The sequence below is a fragment of the Lissotriton helveticus genome, chromosome 3_1, assembly GCF_964261635.1.
Source record: "Lissotriton helveticus chromosome 3_1, aLisHel1.1, whole genome shotgun sequence".
Classification (NCBI taxonomy): Eukaryota; Metazoa; Chordata; class Amphibia; order Caudata; family Salamandridae; genus Lissotriton; species Lissotriton helveticus.
The window spans coordinates 319,255,211-319,275,927 of NC_136061.1; the positions used below are offsets into that span (position 1 = coordinate 319,255,211).

The 20,717-nt window shown below is 44.8% G+C and overlaps 1 protein-coding gene across 6 annotated transcripts in view; it reads right to left on the minus strand.

The window, feature by feature from the left end:
• LOC144822411 (multidrug and toxin extrusion protein 2-like) overlaps window positions 1–20,717 on the minus strand; it is an 877,798-nt gene that overhangs the window by 611,040 nt on the left and 246,041 nt on the right. The window lies entirely within an intron of this gene.

Below are 20,717 nucleotides of genomic sequence, written 5' to 3' on the forward strand. Positions count from 1 at the left end.
GTAGGGGAAGACTGATACCTCTAACCTGTGCAAATGAGCTGCGACCACTGCCATCACCTTGGTGAACACCCAAGGGGCACTGGTAAGTCCGAAGGGGAGCAAGGTAAACTGAAGGTGCTCACGATATATCTTGAACCGCAAGTAACTCCTGTGGCCCGGCAGGATGGGAATATGACAAAACACATCCTGCAGTCCAACGCTACCATTGAGTCCTCTTGGTCTAGGGCAGACCAGGCCTGAGCCAGAGTGAGCATACTGAACTTTTCCTTTTTGAGGAAGAGATTGTCCGAAGATCGAAAATGGGCCGTAGCCCCTTTTTCTTCTTTGGAATCAGAAAGTAGTGGGAATAAAAGCCACTGCCTACTTCTGGAAACTGGAACCTTTTCTATAGCTCCCTTGGCCAAGAGAGCCAAAACTCCCTACTGGAGTAACTTTAAATGATCTTCCGTCAGTCGTTCCTGATTTGGCAGAATAGGAGGAGGAGAAGAAAGCAAAGTTAGGGAATAGCCCTCCTGGACTATCTGCAAGACCCACTTGTCTGATGTTATGGATCTCCAGTGGGGGAGATGACGAATTCTCCCACCAACTGGAGTAGTGTGGTCCTGCAGAATCAGCCTAGGATTGCTTGGAGGCTGCGGCTGCTGGGGGCAGTGTGACGACTTCTAGCCTCCATTCCGAGATCGAAATGCACTGCGTCCTCACACGGCTTGGGCAGTCCGCACGGGACAGTGGTTGGGATTTGGCAGACGCGGCTGGAAACCCCTTCCGTTGCCATGAAAGGAAGAATGGCCACAAGGGGTGGAGGAGAGGCCCGAGGATCTGACCGTAGCTTGAGAGTCCTTGAAACTGAGCAGGGAAAAGTCTGCCTTTTCCCCACAAAGGCGGGTTCCATCAAAGGGCATGTCCACCAAATTGGCTTGGACATCGCCTGAGAAGCCAGTTGTACAAAGCCAGGCGTTGCGCATCAAGGCCACAGTCGTTGAAATCGATCTGGCCAGCGAATCAGTCATATATAGGCCACACCATATGGTGAATTTTGCTGCATCTCTCCCATTTATTGACAGCTTGGGCGAGCAAAGCCCAGGCCTCCTACAGGACTTGTGGCAGCACTTGCACAACCGTCTCCCAAAGGGAATGGAAGAAGCTGCCCAATAAGCATGCAGTATTCGACAACCGCAATGCCAGGCTGAAGGAAGAAAACAACTTCTTCCCGGATTAATCCAGCATCTTGGATTCCCTATCCAGAGGGGCGGAAGGAAATGCACCTTGGGACGTAGAGGCCTGCACCACCAAAATCTCTGGGGTGGGGTGTTTGCTGAGGAATTTTGGGGCGCCCGGAGCTGGGTGATGGCAGCGTGCAATAGTCCTTTTCACAGGAGACCCTGTGTACAGGTGCATAGAATGGGCCTAACACAGAGTACACACCCTAGCACACTTAATTATACCCTGGAAATTCCCAAACTTAATAATTTATTGCATTTACTGGGTACACAGGCATTTGTAGCAGGAGAATTATTTATGAACTGATTGCCTCAAGGTTTCAGCACCAGCAAGAGGGGAGGAGGGGGAATGTTTAGGGGATTATTCTGTTCTCTGGGATACTAATGTCACAACGGCACAATGTACCTCACCATGAATACTTAACTGTGTAATGCATAAATACCTAGATATTATCCGCTTGTATACTTGTCAAAATTGAGAGAACTATATACACCTTACAAAACTCAAAGTTTGTCGTGTGCGGGGGGGCAGTAAATCTCCTATTTAAAGCAAAAACAAAATGAATCAGCAAAGACGTGCAGTTTTTAGATCGAAACGGTCAGCGCACATACGCTGTCTGCAAGACCTGCTACAATCAATAAAACAACTCTATTCCCACCTCCTGCTTACCATTGGTTCACTCCAGTGTCACTCTTCTTTGCAGCCTCCTGTCTCATTCCGGTAGCCAATACCTCACTTCCTTCCAAGGTTGGGGATTACCGGTTAAGTACAGTGTACTTTCACTTGCCTTCTTTATCTCCTATTTGGGCAAACATTTTGTTGTTGTTTTTCTTGTTGTTGCCCCTTGCCCGTAGCAGTTTGTTTTCATTTACCCATCCCAAAGCTTTTCATTTGCTTTCATCAGCCTGTCCCGTTTTTCTTTAGCTTTATCTATCATTGGCTCCACATGGGGAAGGGCAGGTGCAATGGGTCAAGGCAGCAGGTGGTTTCACCATGCGAGCGTGAATTGTTCTTACACAGTCTACGTTAAACGAGCATGTCTTATTTCCTGATAGTGTAAGTCGAGCAGCACACTAGCTAATCATCATACCAAACCCCCACACTCAAAAGTTGGTACACCTCCAACTTGTGCAAGCAAAGTCCTGCTCACTACTCTGTGCACACCACAGGACGCTGTAAGTGATTCGAAGCAGGATTCTTACACCCAATATGGCTGTATCATATTCGTAGACATACGCTCTAGTGAGAACACATTTTGTGAAGGCCGCACACACCGCCTATCCTTGCAGTCCCAAGCAGTTTGTAACGGCAGGAGCGCAGGCATTATCAGAGACGCTCTGCTGCCTTGACCTCACTGTTAGCTGGAGCAGGGGGAGGGCTGTGCTAGGCAGGACTCGTGTGCACATTGCAGAAGGAGCAGCTGACTTGCACTGCTGTTAATGAAAAATGTCCACGCAGACAACCCAAGGCCTGTTAACTGTCAGCCAGAGCCTACACTGAGTCCGTGAGCTGCACCAAGTCCATAAGCTGCTTCTGATCAGAGAAGAGTGTTGTGTAAGTGTGTCTAAGTGGATAGGTGGATAATATACAGCTAGGCGGACTAGATCGGCTTAAAAAGTTCCAGGCATCGCTTGTTCAAATCTGAAACAAATGTTTATTTATTGTCGCTAGTCGAGAACGTTATATCTATCCGCCTTAGGCAGCATGGTTTCATTGTTTTGCACATAAGGCCAGATCGCATGCTGTGGTAAATAAGTGCGAAAGGAAGTGTTCCGTGTAAACGTGTAGTAGTAGTGAAGTGCAGGCTCATGCTATCAACGTGAGGTATTATGGCAGAGAAGAAACTCTGACGGGGGTCGAATAGAAATAAAAGTATTGTAAAATATGCATTACGGAGGGTTTGGGACATTCTTTTGTTTCTCTCGTGTCTGGGAAATGGATCTTCTTACTGTGGCTTTCGGCTCCTAGCAGTGATCTGCTATTCGTTAATATCTAGTGTTTCACAGCACTTTAGTGAACTTTTGCATTAATGAAGGTTTAAATGAGATTTGCTTTGATTGTTGGATGCAAGAAATACAGCTCTTGTACTACAGGCATGGCACTCTGGAATTCACCTCCCCCAAATGTTTCCACACGATTGTGTCTCTTCAAACAGGGGTAGCTAAGCTACAGTGGCACAGGAAGCAATTCAAGCATTCCGTTCATCACCTCGATTATGTTACCGTGAGTGTAATTGTATGCCCAGACACTTAAGAGGTGGCATGGATCATGGTAGGCTAAGTGCAGTTTCTAGTTTCACAATGGTTTAAGCAAGAGTGTTCAGCAAAGCAGTTTAGACACTAGATCCTTCATACTGCCTTTTCCTACATTAATCTGCTGCTTGCAGAAAACAGGTGCAGCTTTAGCACCAAATCAGTACATCTGCCAGTTCACGTAAACAAAACATGCAGTTCTTAACTCTTTCATCCCTGCTTTCCCCTTACAAAGGTATGTCGCCTGCCCATAAACAAATGCATATTGAGGAGAACGTTTAATAGGCGAGAAGTGTGGCATAATATAAAGAATCCTTTTACTTTGTTGCAAGGTGTTAAACTATATGCAGTCATTTAGGAATCCAAAACACGTAATTTGTTCAAATCTTCCACAAAGTAAAATCTGGCTCAGTAGGAATTGTTTGATTTACACATACAATAAACACGGTTTAGAATCTTATACCTTTCATTAAAACATTTGTTCCTTCTAAGATATATGGTCTGGTGGATTCTCTTGAACCAGTTGATAAAAAGTAGTTTATCAAAGGAAAGCCACGGCTAAATACAGATGGGTGTAGCTGGAGTGATCAGGCACCACTACATATCAGTTACAGAGAGAAGCATTCTCTGGAGACCACTACCACTCATTTCTCCCTCACACTCCCACTACCCACTCATCTCACAATTTCAATGCCCACTCTGATCCCTCCCTCACACTCCTTATCTCCTCTCTATACCTACTCACACATGTTATCTTCCTGTACCTCCTCACACTGCGCACTGCTCCACCGCTCACCGCCCTGGTGCCCCTTCCACTCATCCCTCTCTCTCATACCATTTCTCACCCCTATCTCTCAATCTTTCACTCACTATTCCTGCCCCTTTCATCTTGTTCACTTAAGGTCTTCGAGCACAATATCTTTAAAGTGCCTTTTCAAAGTTTACGTCCCTAAAACCCCTCATCTTCTTTGGGTGTCATATATACACAGGTCCTCCCTCTTATTTGCATCTGTCACCTGCTGTCTCACACTCTTTCTGCTCCTCTGTCTGGAGTTCGTTCACCACTTGTCCACAAACTACCCATCCTTCTCTATCTTCCTTTCTTTCTATTCTCTGCATCTCTCACCCCTAGCTATTCACCATACAAACATAAATCCACTATTCAAATATACTACACACAACATAATTCCATCCGCACACTTCCACGTCTAACAATTCCAATCCAAACCACATAATTCCACTATATACCACATACATTACACCACTTCAAGCAAAAACACATACGTAAAAGACATTAACAATTACAATGCCAATAGCATTAACTCTCGCAAATGCGATACCTATTGCACTGCAAATGTTTGTTAATATTGCAATGGCATATGGATATACTTTTGCATATAGTCAAACAACCCCATCTGGCCTTCACTGCTCCAAAGCTAGGTTAAAAACAAAACAACATATACGAGTAACCGAAATAAATATGCAATGCTGGCCTTTAAAGTGAAAGTTCTTTAACAGTTCTTGGACGTTTCATGCTGTTTAGAGAGATTGGGGCATGTGAGTTATAATGTGTTCTTTTAAATTCTGATCTCACACCTAAACAAAGTTCTACCCTAAAAGTCATCAACACGATTAGGTCTAGTTTATTCATTACATAATGGTGGCATATAAAAAGTAGCTACTAGTCAAGTACTTTTAATGAATGCTTTTAAATAACATATACACAATTACACGGGAAAAGGTCCATTTTAAACTACTACACTATCTCGTTTAATAGAGAGATTCTGGAAACTCGGTGTCAACACATTCGTTCCAAGAACATCAAATAGGAATATACACTTTATTAGCTGGGCTCAGTACGGGTATATTAAGTGATTGTTAGATGGTTAAAATATTTCTTTAAGAAGGTTTTGGGATTATAAACACAAAACTGGCTTACGGGTGGCTATTACGATTCTGCCGTAGGATTCCAAATCTGAGTATGAGTTGCATGTGTGCAATCCACAGCAGCGATATAGTGGGCGCAGCAGGCAACTGGCGCCCAAAAGCAATCAATGCATGAGCTTTGGAGGGCAGGAGGCTAACACTAAAACCTCCTATCAGATTCAGAAATATCTTTATTTCGGTTAATATTTTACCATAAAAGACGTTCATAACATACATTTAAAACTAATTGTACTAAAAAAGGTTTATACAACAAATTGTAAAATTTATAAAATCAGCTTTTAGAAAGATCCAAGTTGCACCCTATTAGCCTGTGTGCAGAAAAATCAGTTAACAGCCCTGAGGCATTTCCTTCTGATAAACCAGAGAGCGCCCAGGTACTTAGCCACTGCAAACACGATGTGGTCAGACAAATCAGTTTTAAGGACTCTAAAAGCGGCCATGCACTTCACAAATCCCAGATTCCTGCATAAGGGAACAATCCAGTACTTGCGGATCTCTCGGTAGGCGGGACAAAAAAAGAGAATGTGAAGTTCGGTTTCATCCGAGGTTTTACATGCTGGGCAAGTACTGCTTGCATAGTCACTCCAGTTAGATGTAAATGTTCTGATAGGGAGGGACCCATGTCTCCACTGTAGGTATAGTTTCCTAAGTAGAGAAGGGTATACTTTATCCAGGGTTGGTTCCAGGTTATAATTGGCCTTGAAGGACATAAAGGAGACTGTCAGAGTCCCGAGGTTTTGTTGGTTAGAAAGCAGTGATAGTTTGCTGTCTCGGTATGTCTTGGCAAGCTCCTTTTTGGAAATGAAACCCTCCTATCAACTTGATCTTCTATTGCCTTGTGATTAGGGATAAATATGAACCATTGAGTATCCAATTAATAGCCTTTGTATAAAAAAATGTGCTGTAAAACGAGTTCTTTTAGCGGTGGCATCGTTAATACGTGATCAGACAAAAAATAAAATACAATTTCACATCCAACATAATGGGAAAACCCTCTTATCTGAACATTCTGAAAACCTTTGGCGCCTTCTTCGAAGATAATCACCTCACCTACCCCAATTCAGAGAAAAAGCTTATTGCAAGCAGACACGTCGTACATTCGGCGAGGTTGCCTGCTCTCTAAGAGTTTGCAGACGACCCGGCTTACTAATGCACAAAAGCTATTCCCTGTCAGACAGCCATATGTGTAGCCCGTCTGTGTACATTTCACACTTTGATCGTAGCTCGCCAATTAAAGTTGTCAAAAGACATGATCTGTTTGCACTTAAGCACTAGCTTTACTAACTAAAGATCAAGCCTGCATCACCTCCATACTCAGTAAGCTATAACTGATGAGTTTTAAATGTTAAGCGTTTTTTAACAAACAAAATCTTATTACCATACCTAATTATAACGTCAGTTTAACCTTTAGCTTTTTCAGGGAATTTCTAGGTTTGTTTTTTGTCATGTAGAGAAGGCTCTCTCTAATGAGTAGCTCATGAGTGGGTAGCCCAGCTATCTGAATTAGGACTTTATGCTTGGTAGAATTAATAGATACATACCAAAGTTGAAAAATGTGTGTTTGAGATAAAAGGTGTGTATTTTCAGAACAAATCATTTTCAAAATATTTTTTAAAGGGGATTTCTGAATGATAAATCATGTAGCCTTGGGAGACTGGTTACTAACATTATCTTGGTATTATTACATTGGTGCAGGTGGCATTGTAGATATGCCTGTTATCTAATACCCTTGTATAGGCATTACAAATAGACTAAGCCTTTTTAGTTCGAGCCTATACAGCGCTTGCGCTGTTAGTCGATCTGTTGAAGGTACTTTGTGGGGTCTGACTCAACCCACACGTTGGACTGGCTTTTGGGTGTGTCCTTAAAAAATTGTGTTCGAGTTGGTGCGAAATTGCACACCAAATCCAGGGGCACAGCGGAATGTCACATATTCAGTAACTTTTTCCATTTGTTTACCATACTAATTAATCCAAATTCAATCCATGTACTACAAAACTTTTATTTCATTCCATTTTATTTTGATCTTTCCACACGTGGTTTGCGTTACATTTTTGAACAGCTTCTCATGCCTAGTATATGCAAATCCATGCCTTTTTCCAGGCACGCAAAGACGTAAACCATCCTCGACGGTTAGTGATAATGTTACCCAATGCATTTCGGGCTTAAAAATGGCCCTTCCTCAGGGTTTCACTATAAAAATAAAACAACGTGGCAGTTAAAATTTGGTTGCAAATGACTGTGCTTCACATGCCAAACACTATACCATATTTCAAAACGACCCATGTATAGCGCTCTCCCTCTAAACCCAGTGCTACTACGCTACCATTATTCAACATGAAGAATCCTTGAACAACTCTCCTCGCTCCACATTTGAACCTTTCTTCATCTTCCAAAACATCCCCACTGCTTAACCATATTTCCATCCCTTCCCATTCCCACTACTCTCATCACAAAACAACTCTTTTTAGGCTCCTACCTTTACAGCTTCATTCAGCGCTCGAATCGAATAGAAGAACGTTTTGCATGTATTGTTTGGTTGCATTGAACTCTTGGACACTATTATTGTCGTCATGCTTTTAATGCTGTATATGTTGCAAAGTAATCTGTAAAACATATAATTAAGGGTTCACTGTTAAAGCGCAAACGATAACATCAATAGGGTCTGCGGGGTATAGTTTTGAATTTTCCAAGGGACCACAAATAGAATTGGGAGAAAATGGATTGGATTAATTAGAAAGGGATCGAACATCAACAATAGGTTTGATAACATGAAGAGATGCATTATGGGGGTTATAGGTAGGAGTGATGATATCAGTGTTAATTGGGCGGCAGGTGAAGTTTAAGAGGCGGGGCAACTCCAGAGTAGTGAAATACGTTGGAAATGATGGCGTGCACTAAAACCCGGCCATTTCAGAGGAAATGAAGGGGGGCTTGTACCCGCTAAAGGAAACAGCCCAAAACGCAACGTTTACATGCCACATTTTTACAGCGAAAACGGACCCTTTTTTTTGCAAAGTACCTAGCTGTAGATTTTGAACCCTAGCTCTGCGGGCACCGAGGGAAACATAGCAAAGTTCTACATTTTTTAAAACTAGACATGCAGGGTTATCCAGGATGGGGTGACTTGTCTGGCTCCCACCACGTTCTGTTACACAGTATTCCTTGCAAACCTCAAACTTTGTAAAAAAAAAAAAAAAAATCCTTACATTTCTGTGATAGAAAGTCCTGGAATCTGTGTGAATCCACAAAATTCCACCCACCCCGCATTCCTCAAAGTCTTCAGAGAAACAAATGGTACCTCACTTGCGCGCGTGAAAGGAAACGGCCCAAAACACAACGTGGAACAAGACAGGAAACGGCCCAAAAGACCAAATTTTTATTTCAAAATGTTTTTATTGGTTTCAGTTTTGGAATCATATACAAAACAGATGTGGGAGGCACCAACATATCGTACAGATCAAGAGATAAAGGAAACTAAAATGACATGTTCATCTTGTGTACTAGGACTCGACTTGAGATGATAATCTTATGTACCACAGCTGGATGAAGGGGAAGTTGACCAAAAAAATGTTTACTCCCAGCATGAGTCTTGTTATCTAATTGACACTTGCGACTCCCACCCACAACCATTCTTTCCAAATAACTCCGGAACAAAACTAAACAAACAATAGTATCAAAGTAGTACAAAGTCACGGTTGGTCAGTGATGAGGACGGGCTACTGTGGGCAGGGCCCAAGACAGATCCCCCAAGCCCCTCCTCCCAAGAACCACAGTCGACCAGTGTGTTAGATATGAAAGAGATGAAGAGCCCTCAACCTGGGGCCACAAGCGAAGAAGGGCAAACCTTCAGACAAATACTCAACCAGGGGATCCCAAGTGTAGTCGAACCCTGTTCTTGTGTCCTCTACTATGTTTGCCATTCTTTCCATTGCCAGAGCTCACCATAGCCTAGCATGCCATTGTGTTAGGGAGGGGCCTCCACCTTTTTACACGCTGCAGCTATTGCCACTTTGGCGGCTCCTAAGCACAACCTTATAACTGAACGGTCCCTGTGGGTTTGGCGTTTCAAACAAGGGTCCCGAATTCCCAAGAGAGTGTGTTCCAGTGTAGTGGGAACTGGGTAACCCAGAATCGTCTTAATTTCAGATAAGATTTCTTTCCAAAAGGGCTGGATTAAGGGACAATCCCACCAGATATGCTTAAAATCTCCCAGGATCCCACAGCCTCTCCAACATCTATAAGTGGTGTTAAGGAATATTTTGAACAACTTCTGAGGGTGCAAACACCACTCGTACATAATTTTATAGCGATCCTCTCTTAGAAATATAGAGCAATTGTATTTGGAAATGTCCTTGTGACTAACCTCAAAGGTCAACATTTCCCCCCCCCCCCCTTAAAAAGAATCGAGATTATAAGGCAACCCCCTCCCGCCAAGCTTTGAACAGACCCTACTGATGAGCCGGTGGGAACTCGAGGTTAAAGTGAATGGGGGTGTACGGAGAAGGGAAGGCGGCAGGGGCACTGATCTGTTAATGGCATCCCACACCTGAAGAGTGGTAGCCGTGGGGGTACTCATATAAGCATTCAATGGTCAATTTTGTTTTGCCTTCCAGAGAATGTCCCAGATCGTCCTACCCACTATTTAATGGTCCATATGGAGCCCTGCCAAATAAACTTAGTGATCATCTTTTTCAGGTCAACAAATGGAGCCCTTTCCACCGGCATCGGTAGGCCCTGAAAGAGGTGAAGCCTCACTTTGGAAATTGTTACACAGGGGTATAAGAAGGCTTTTTCTTTGATGTTATGCACAATTTGGAGGTTAATCAAAAATAATAAATTGTTTTACGCCGGAATTTATTAATTTAGGTGCCTTGTCTTTTGGTTGCACGTAAGGGTGATTTTCGGTCATTATTGCTTTTTTTCTTTTCCCCTCTTTTTTATTTCTTTTCTCATTTTTCTTGTGTCTTTTCCTTATCGTTTTTTATCATTCTTATTATTACGCTTTGGTGATGGTGCTTCTAATCTAGACTTGGCTACCCTACATAGGGGGATTATAATTGGGTATATATTTGTTGTTACAGCCCTTAGGAAGTCATTGGGTTACATCCCTTGACGAAACACGTGTTGGCGTTTGGCTGTTGTGTGCATTGTCAAGATTGCACTTTTGTATCCACAAGTCTTCATGAACACGTATGGAATAAGAAAATAAAAAAAGGACTAATCACTCTTAATGTGTACATATGGACAATTAACTTAGAACGGAAATTCTATTTGATAATTGTGATAAATTTTCAAAATGCTCGGGGTTCCTTCTTTTTTCTCATTGATTATGATAGCAATTATTTTGTAATTGTTATTGCTTGACAGAGTTGGGTGGTAGCTGTCTATGGTTCCCCTGGATGCAATCCAAGAATAGTTCAGTTCTACAAATTGCTGCATGGGCTATGCGCTGGGTATACTTCACCATCTGTTTCTATAAAGTGCCAGTATCTTATGATGCCAAAAGAGGTCCCAATGGACACCCAGTGACAGTCTGCACCCTTTCACTGCTTCGTGCACAGTACAAAAGTAAATGTTGCATTGCCTGCAATAATGTGCTGCATTGCTAAATACTTCTAAGGTCCTAAATGCGAGACCGATTGCATTGTAAATGCTTGTTTTACATTACTGCTGGCAATCCTGCATGGAGGTGTTCACAGGTGGTAAGCTTGCATAGGGTGACCACTAATGCAATCTCGTCTGTTGTGTACAACACTTATATTTGTAGCTGGGGATGACTTTCAGGGAACACGATTAGCTCTTTTTAGTTAAAAGGTTGGAGGTTTCTGACATCAAGTAATATCTTATTACTAAACCTAACTTTAACATAATTTTAAACTTGTTTTTTAAGTTCTGTTTTTTTAAATAATGTTCTTCCAACTCCTCAATCAGCACATCTTTTGGTAAAGGGGTTGGCCACAGGGTTTGACCTCCGGCTGGGTCCTGTACCAAAACACCCCCATAGGTGCCCAACCCCCTGTTGTGCATGGACAAAGGCAGTACGTGGAATGGGATTGACTGTCGGGCCCGGTGCCCAAACCCCACTGTGCCAACCTGCAATTACCGTTTTTTTGATAAAAATGAATCTCCGATACAGCTGTACTAGACATGTAAGCTTTAACCCCATGGTACCATGCATGCCAAGGCCATAATGGCGCCTGCGAGAGTACTGTGGTAACCACGGTCCATGGGGAAGGGCATTTCTCTGGGTCTCCACACCGCAAGGGCCTGCCCACTTATTCCCTTTTTCATAAACTACATCAGGACATGTCTCGGAGCCCTCTAATCGCGACTGCAGCCTTTCATTCAGAGATGTGGCCAGCCAATCACATTGTGCAGTTCCAAAATGTCCAATGGGAGAAAAAGCTGCCTCAACCAATCAGAAGGCCTTATTTTTTCATTACTGCGGAGCAACGATCCAGATAACCTTTTCTGAGCATTAACCCATTTACACTCCATCCAAGCCCCTCTTGACAAGCTAATTTGAGAAGTGTGGCTCAATGGTTAGAGCGGCAGACCCTGATGCAGAGGTCTAGCCCAGGACCAGGGTTCAATTCCCCACCTCGGCGGGTCTTGGGCTCAAAAATTCCACGGACCTGATAATTCTCGCCTTGGTACCTATTCCAATCATGGAGTCCCACTATGCAACTCTGGGAAATAGCTTGCTTAATCTCCACAACGGCCCCCACAACGCTAAGGATGCCTGGCCTCCACCTTGGGGGTGCCCAGGAGTGGACACCTCACAGGGAAAGCCAGGATGGGTTCCACAGCGGTATTCGTACAAGTGCCTTGAGACCCTTGCGGGTGAGTAGTGCGCTATACAAGTATCAATTTACATATCAATTTACATTTTACGATGGAAGAAGATAAATAGGTTGAGGAAAATCAGAAAAGGGCGAGTGATCTAGGCAGCTTCTTGTCAGTATGCACATTAGAGCAAATGATCCTTTTTGTCTCGGGTATTTTCTACATGGAACGAGCAAACCCCTAAGTGCTTTCTGCAAGTGCATTTTCCTGAAGTGCAGCAGTTATGGAGTAAAACCTTCTGAAAATTCAGCTTTAGTCATGAGCAGTCATCCCACTAGGTACAGCATGGCATTTCTATATGTCATTACTGATGTGCAACTGGGCATTTACTGAGTATTCCATGTGCAGCTCCTAACTCGTAAGAGAAAATGCTGCCAGGATTCAGTATCTCAGTGGGCAAAGGGTTGGCCATTTCAAGAAACTCCAATGGTATTGGCCAAGTTCATAGCTTTGATTCTATAAGCAAAACAACTTTACAGGGCTTGTTCCACAAAAGGAAGTAAGAATAAGAATTTACTGAAGACACATAAAGCCTCTTTGCTTCCAAGTTGTGCTTGACAACACCTTCTATTGACAAGCCTCGTAATCAAGCAAGGCAGAACTTATTCTTTTCATGTTCCTGGGTATTTCGTGTGTATGTGTTATCTGGAAACATTGCATTGCTGTAGAGCAAATGGTTGTGAATAGGAAGTGCTATAGCAGAGGTATTTTTGGAAAGTATGAATTTTAAGATTGTGTCCTATAAGGAGCAAGTCACATCTGTCACAGGATGTTATTGTGGATACTGAATGTGTACCTTGAAAATAAAATAGACTCTTGCTCTTTCTCCTTTTTGCACCTCTCATTTTCAAGCCTGATGATATCATGGTTTTGAGGGTTACACTGACATCCTTTGATGGGGAGTTTCTTCTAGGTAGATTGGTACGCTAGTTGTTACAGGAATGCAATGGTCCCAAAGATGAAGCACGCTTGTAAGGGCAGCCATTATATGTCGTCAGGAAGTAAAATGTTGCTGTACTTCTACTATCTTTTGAGTTGTAGAGCAGCATGAGGGACAATATTCATATGTGCAAGGAAACAACAAAGAAGAAAACAAGTTACTTACCTGTAACTGTGGTTCCTCAGTATTGGTAACTTTCATAGATTCCCATGCATTTGTATAATTCCCAGTCGTCGGAATGGGAGTCTTGGTAATAAAATAACATAGCAGTAGGTACGAAAGAGAAAGGAAAAAGGCCTAGGCCTCATTCCCTTTTGTAGCATATCCACCTCTTTTTGTAAAAGAGACCAAACTTAGGCATCAGCCAGTCAGAAGAGCCTCACCCCATAGAACCCTCCTGAAGGAACCTCAGAGCCTCAGACTTTCTACCGCACGTTGTGCTTAGGGAGGCTCATTTAAGCGCTGCTCAAACTCTTCTCTTCAGAAGTTTTCTTCAAGATTTCTCTTTCAGGATTGTCAGCTGTTCCTTCCTGGATGTCTGAAAAGGAAAAGAAGGCCCTTTTTAAGCTATGTTCCACCTGTGGCAAGAAAAGGCTTTTGTGGAGGATATGCATAAGGATTGCATCTACTGCCTCTATCCTGACCATAAGGCTGCGGACTGCAAGATCTGCCGCACCTTTTCCACCAAGACCCTCCGGGATCGTGAGGGTAAGCTTCTGACCTGGCTCCAGAAGTTGAAGTCCATAAAGGACACAGTCTCCAGTGACAGTGAGGACTCTTCATCTGCGTCACCTTCTAGAAGGTCAGTCAAAAGGGGTAGGGTTTCCCCTTCTCCTTCTAGGGAGCATTCTTCTAAGGCCTCAAAAAAGACCCCCAGAGAGTCTGAGAGCCAAGGTCCAGGCGAATCTCCTCACCATGGTGAAAAGGAGAGGGTAGGACCATCTACGCCTTCTGTGGGGATGAAGACTGATCAAGCCTTCAAAAAGCCCTCTTCCCAGTCTAAGGAATTGAAGCCTGCTCTTAAAATGGTACCGTCGACGGGACAATAGAAGAGCCTCACCCCATAGAACCCTCATGAAGGAACCTCAGAGCCTCAGATTTTCGTAGCCGTTGGATAACAGTCACCATATCTGCTGAAGACTGAGCTTTCCTCGAGGAGGTGGGTGGGCGCATGGGAATACATGAAAGTTACCAATACTGGGGAACCACAGTTACAGGTAAGTAACTTGTTTTCTTGCCCCAGTATTGGAACTTTCATAGATTGCCATGCTTTTGTATCAGAGTAGCAAGCAGTCAGCCATAAGCCCATTTTGTGGCATAAATAAACATTGCAATAGCCATTATCATATGAAAAACAAAATGTGCAGAATAAAAGGAAGGTGGCATAGAAAGGAAAGCTCACCAATAAGTGGAAGAGGTTCCTCAGGACCGCTTGGCCTACAGCCGTATCTTCCCGTTTCAAGGAATCCAAGCAGTAATGCTTTGTAAAGGTATGCAAGCTGCTCCAAGTCGCAGCACTGCAAATGTCCTTGTGCACTCCCGCAAAGAGTGCTGTTGAAGAAGCCACCGATCTTGTGGAATGTGCTCTAACCCTGCTGGTCAGCGGCTTTCCAGCTGAATTATGGCAATGTAGAATGGCACTCGTAATCCACCTTGCAATCCCTTGTTTGGAAAGAGGGAGGCCCTTCTGAGGAGCACCAAAAGCAATAAATAATTGGGAGGTTTACGGAATTCTTTGGTGCGATCCAGGTAAAATTTTAAGCACCTTTGTACATCCAGAGAATGTAGCGACCTCTCCGCTGGTGAAGTAGGATGCGGAAAGAAAGCTTTCAGAATAACAGGTTCATTTAAGTGGAAGTCCGAGGGCACCTTGGGGATGAACTTTGGATTAGTCCGTAAAATCACAGTGTTTCTTTTGAATTGGAGAAAAGGTTCTTGGATCGTGAGCACCTGCAATTCCCCAACTCGTCTTGCTGATGTGAGGGCAAGAAGGAGAGCCAACTTCCATGAAAGGAATTTCATATCTGAACGATGTATTGGTTCAAAGGGTCACTTCATGAGCTATGTAAGGACCAAATTCAATTGCCACATAGGAGGCGGAAGCCTCACCGGGGGGTAGACACGAAATTAACCTTTAAGAAACTGTTTTATTATCCTGGAAGACCAAAGAGAAGGTCCAGACGCTGAACGTCTGTATCTGGAAATCGCTGCCAAATGAACTTTTATGGATGAATGGGCCAGACTTTTTTCAAGCACCAAAAGGTGTGCACAAAACACAGGGATGTCATCAAATTGCATGGTGACACATCTACGTCATCCAGCCCAGACTTAGCCAGGGACAAAAGATCAGGCTGAACATGACGAGGTTGTGAAGAGAAGGGGTCAACATCCTCGGTCTTGCACCAATTGCAAAATCTTTTCGATTTGAGACGGTAAGTCTTGTTAGTGGAAGGGGCTCTAGCCTGGGAGAGAACTTCCTTTATTTCATTTGAGATGGGAAGGTTCATAAACTCTCGCTGCTCAGGAGCCATGCTGTCGGGTGCAACAACGCTGGATCCGGATGCCAAACATGCCCTTCGGACATTGTGAGGAGATCTGGAATCGTCCGCAAGGGAAGTGGAGGAACTAGCGACAACAGGTGGAGTTTCGTGAACCAGAACTGTCTCGCCCAAGCAGGGGCTATCAAGTTTATCCTGCATGGTTCCACCTTGATCTTCCTGATAAGCCTCGGGATCAGTGGAATGGGGGGAAAGGCGTAGACAAATGTCCCTGACCAGGCTATCAAAAGCGCATTCCCCAATGACTCTCGGTGGTGAAGCCTGCTTGCATAAGACCGGCATTTCTTGTTGGTCGGTGTGGCAAATAGATCTATAGCAGGCTTTCCCCACTGACGGAAGACCTCGTCCAGAACTTGTTGGTTCAGTTCCCACTCGTGACTGACTGAGGATGACCTGCTTAGTCGGTCGGCATTTTCGTTTAAAACTCCTGGCAGGTGCTCCGCCTGTAGTGAAATCCCATGTTGGATCGCCCATTCCCAGATTTCTTGAGCTTCCCGAGTCAACGGAAGAGACCTGGTTCCCCCTTATTTGTTCACGTAATGCATGGCCGTGTTGTTGTCTGTCCGGATGAGAACTTTTGAACCTCTTAGACGAGGGAGAAAAGCCTGAAGAGCCAGTTTGATTGCCCTGAGCTCCAAGAGATTGATGTGGAGCCGACAAGTCTGAGGAGACCAATTCCCACTGACATGCAGGTCCTGCAGTACTGCTCCCTAACCGTCCAATGACGCATCCGTCGTCACAACCTGAGGAGATGGATCGCTTACGAAGTCTAGACCTTGGGACAAGTTCTTCTGCTGTGTCCACCACACAGCAGCTTTTTTCATTGCCGAGGTGATGGTCACCTTGTCGTCGAACGACCCGTGAACCTGTCTCCACTGGATGTCCAGTTGCTCTTGAAGAGGACGCATCCTCAATCTGCAGTGTGGAATCAGAGGAATGCATGAAGAGATTACCCCCAGAAGGGATTTGTAACGGCGTACTGAAAGACACCTTCTTCTTCGTAAGTCTAGCGCCATGGTTTGCAGTTTTTCTTGTCTCTCCAAGGTGGGGAATGCCTTAATGAGATTTGAGTCCAAGATGGCTCCCTGTCATGCTGCTGTCCTTGACGGAACCAGAGATGATTTTTCCCTGTTTAGAGTGAGACCCAAATTCTGGAAGAGGGCTGTGCACGCGTTGACCGCTTCCCTCGCAGCCTCCCTGGACGGAGCCTTCAGCAACCAATCGTTCAGGTAAGGGAAGACCTGCTAATGATTCTTCCGTAGAAATGCAGCTACTGGTGCAGGCACCTTCGTGAAAATTCTAGGAGCGGAGCGAAGTCCAAAGAGTAAAACCCTGAATTGAAAGTGGCTCTTGGCTACTGTGAATCGTAGAAACCTTCTGTGTGCCGGGTGAATTGGTACGTGAAAGTACGCATCTTCGAAATCAAGCGTGGCCATGAAATCCCCTGGATTGACAAGACTTAGAATGTCTTGAAGAGAGACCATCCGGAATGATAGGGAGATGAGATAGGTGTTGAGCTCCCTGAGATCTAAAATTGGGCGCCATTTATCTAGCGTCTTCCTTACCAGGAAGAACCTGGAATAGAATCCTTCTCCTCTTTGGGCGGAGGGAACCGGCTCTATCGCTCCTTTCAGGAGCATCTGATGAACCTCGAGCCGCAGAAGACGCAGATGTTTTGATGGAATGGCAGCAGGGGCTTGGATGGTGGGATTTGCGTGAATTCCAGAGTATGGCCCTTTCAAATGATGTTGAGCACCCATTGGTCTGATGTTATCTTGGACCAATTTCGAAGGTATTTTGAAACCCTGCCTCCTACTGATGATTTTGCAGAGGTGGGTACAGTAGGAAGAGCCAGGAGGCCGCTATTGTCTTTTGGACGCATCACGCCCTTGGCAAGCCTGCTTCCCTCTGTTGTTATGCCTTGAGTAATTTGAAGACTGACCTTGCCTTTGCTGGTACGGTTGGCGGTACTGCTGTGAGCCTGAGCCATATGATGAGTACCTCTGCTGTTGATAAGAGCCTTTGTAGGAAGTGCTCTTGCCCCTGGAACCCCTAAAAGGAGCTTTGCAGTACTGAAGCGTACCCAGAGACTTAGCAGTCTCAGTATCTTTCTTAATTTCTTGGAGGGTGTCATCAGTCAGCTTACCAAATAGTGCTTCTCCATCAAAGGGCAAACCCAAGATCTTATTTTGGATTTCGGGCCTGAACCAGGTCGCCTTCAGCCACCCCTGGCGACGAAGAACTGCAGCTCCAGCTATGGAACGAAAAGCTGTCGTGGCAATATCCATGGCACAGTCTATGACTTCCATTGACGTTGCTTCCCCTTCTTGCAAGATCTTTTTGGCCTCTGTCTTGGACTCTGGAGGAAGTGGCGAGATATCACACCAAAGTTGGCGATCGTACCTGCCCAATATCGCCAAGGCATTAGCTGCTCTTACCAACAGACTCGCCACTGAAGAAAATCTTTTTCCGGCATTATCCAGCCTCCTGTCCTCTTTATCCGGAGGAGTCGTCAAAGGAGCCGAGGGGTTGCGAGACTTACTCTGTGCCGCTTGCGAGATTACGGTCGTGGGTCCCCCGTCAAAGACGCCGGACCATCCTCAGACGCTTTGTAATTTTTGTCGAGGCGCGGTAGTACAGGGACCACCGTCGCTGGATTTTTCATCGCCTTAAGTCCTTCATCCCAGAGATGTTGAACAATAGGGATGGATATCGTTACCTTCCTATAAGGTTCTTTAAAATCATATAAAAAACACTCAGTGGAAGTAGAAGGCAAAGATAGTTTGAATCTGCCAGAAGCTCTCTCCATTAGCTTGTGAAACCACCCTATATCCGCTGGCGGGAAGTCCACTGTATCCGGACACGGAGATGCTGGGTCAGGAATGACATACTCATCCCATTTCACCCCTTGACCAGGCCTTTCGTCAAAATTTTCATCGTCCTCTGATGAATCATCATGGGTGTCCAATGGAACCGAAGGCACTTGTGGAACCGGAGTCTGTGGCCGAGATGGTACCTGAGATGGCATTTCAAGAGCAGCCATTGGCGGAGCCGCAGGGGCAGGCAAGTCCTGCATAGTTGGAACGGTAGCAGCAGCAGGTTGTGAACATCTTGATTTATAGTCTTGCAGCATATTGTGAAGGTCCTGCAATAATGATGAAGGAACAGATACCATGTCCTGTTAAGAGTACTGTTGTGGCTGAGAAGAACGATGATGGTGATAACCACATTCCTGGCTGTACTCTCCATCAGTACTCTCCGTCAGAATCGGTCTCCTGACATTTGACCAGAAGCTGGGAAGGACTATTCTCATAGCCATACGAGTCCTGTTCATCATCTTCTGACTCATCGTCATCCTCCTCTAAAAGCAGAGCTGGAGGCAAGGGGGTAACTCTCCTAGAAGATGTCATGTCCGGTGTGATCCTTGTCATAGAGATGGTAATCCTCTTTTCCGACGACAAAATAGTCGACGATCCCGTCGAAAATGGAGTTGTCGATATTGGCGTCGTCGTCGACGGAATAAATGTCGTAGACGAAAGAACACTCGACATCGACCGTCGCCGCTCCTGCTGTCGTCGTCGTCAATGTTGTCGTCGTCGAAGCCCTCGATGACGACACCGTCGTCGTCACCACCGTCGACGAACCCTTCGTCGTCACTGCTGTCATCGACATCCTCGTCGACGTTGTCGTCGACATCCCGGTCGACGTCGCTGCTGTCGTCGACGCCTTCGCCGACACTGGTATCACTGCCGTCGACGTGTCCTTCTTCGTCGACGATCCCGTCGACGAACGATTGTCCCGTCGACGGTACCATTTTAAGAGCAGGCTTCAATTCCTTAGACTGGGAAGAGGGCTTTTTGAAGGCTTGATCAGTCTTCATCCCCACAGAAGGCGTAGATGGTCCTACCCTCTCCTTTTCACCATGGTGAGGAGATTCGCCTGGACCTTGGCTCTCAGACTCTCTGGGGGTCTTTTTTGAGGCCTTAGAAGAATGCTCCCTAGAAGGAGAAGGGGAAACCCTACCCCTTTTGACTGACCTTCTAGAAGGTGACGCAGATGAAGAGTCCTCACTGTCACTGGACACTGTGTCCTTTATGGACTTCAACTTCTGGAGCCAGGTCAGAAGCTTACCCTCACAATCCCGGAGGGTCTTGGTGGAAAAGGTGCGGCAGATCTTGCAGTCCGCAGCCTTATGGTCAGGATAGAGGCAGTAGATGCAATCCTTATGCATATCCTCCACAAAAGCCTTTTCTTGCCACAGGTGGAACATAGCTTAAAAAGGGCCTTCTTTTCCTTTTCAGACATCCAGGAAGGAACAGCTGACAATCCTGAAAGAGAAATCTTGAAGAAAACTTCTGAAGAGAAGAGTTTGAGCAGCGCTTAAAGGAGCCTCCCTAAGCACAACGTGCGGTAGAAAGTCTGAGGCTCTGAGGTTCCTTCAGGAGGGTTCTATGGGGTGAGGCTCTTCTGACTGGCTGATGCCTAAGTTTGGTCTCTTTTACAAAAAGAGGTGGATATGCTACAAAAGGGAATGAGGCCTAGGCCTTTTTCTTTCTCTTTTGTACCAACTGCTATGGTATTTTGTTACCGAGACTCCCATTCCGACGACGGGGAATGATACAAAAGCATAGGAATCTATGAAAGTTCCAATACTGGGGCAACATCATTAGTATCCTTGTGGTATAGCTTGGTTGTGTAGTCTGAAGTCTGCTGCAGGAATGTAAATTATATTGTTTGAAATTTGAAGTCCTAAGGTTCACCATGGATGACTAAAACAAAAGGATTTTACAGTAGGTTTAGATATGAATAAGTCCGGTTTCCTATAAGAGCCAGTTTAGGATCTTATCTGGTTTGATTCAATTGGAAAGGAGAATTAGTTTGTCTTCGTGAACCTCAATTTGAAACAGGCACTAAGCATCAAGACAAATATGAGCAAGTGCCCTTGAGTTG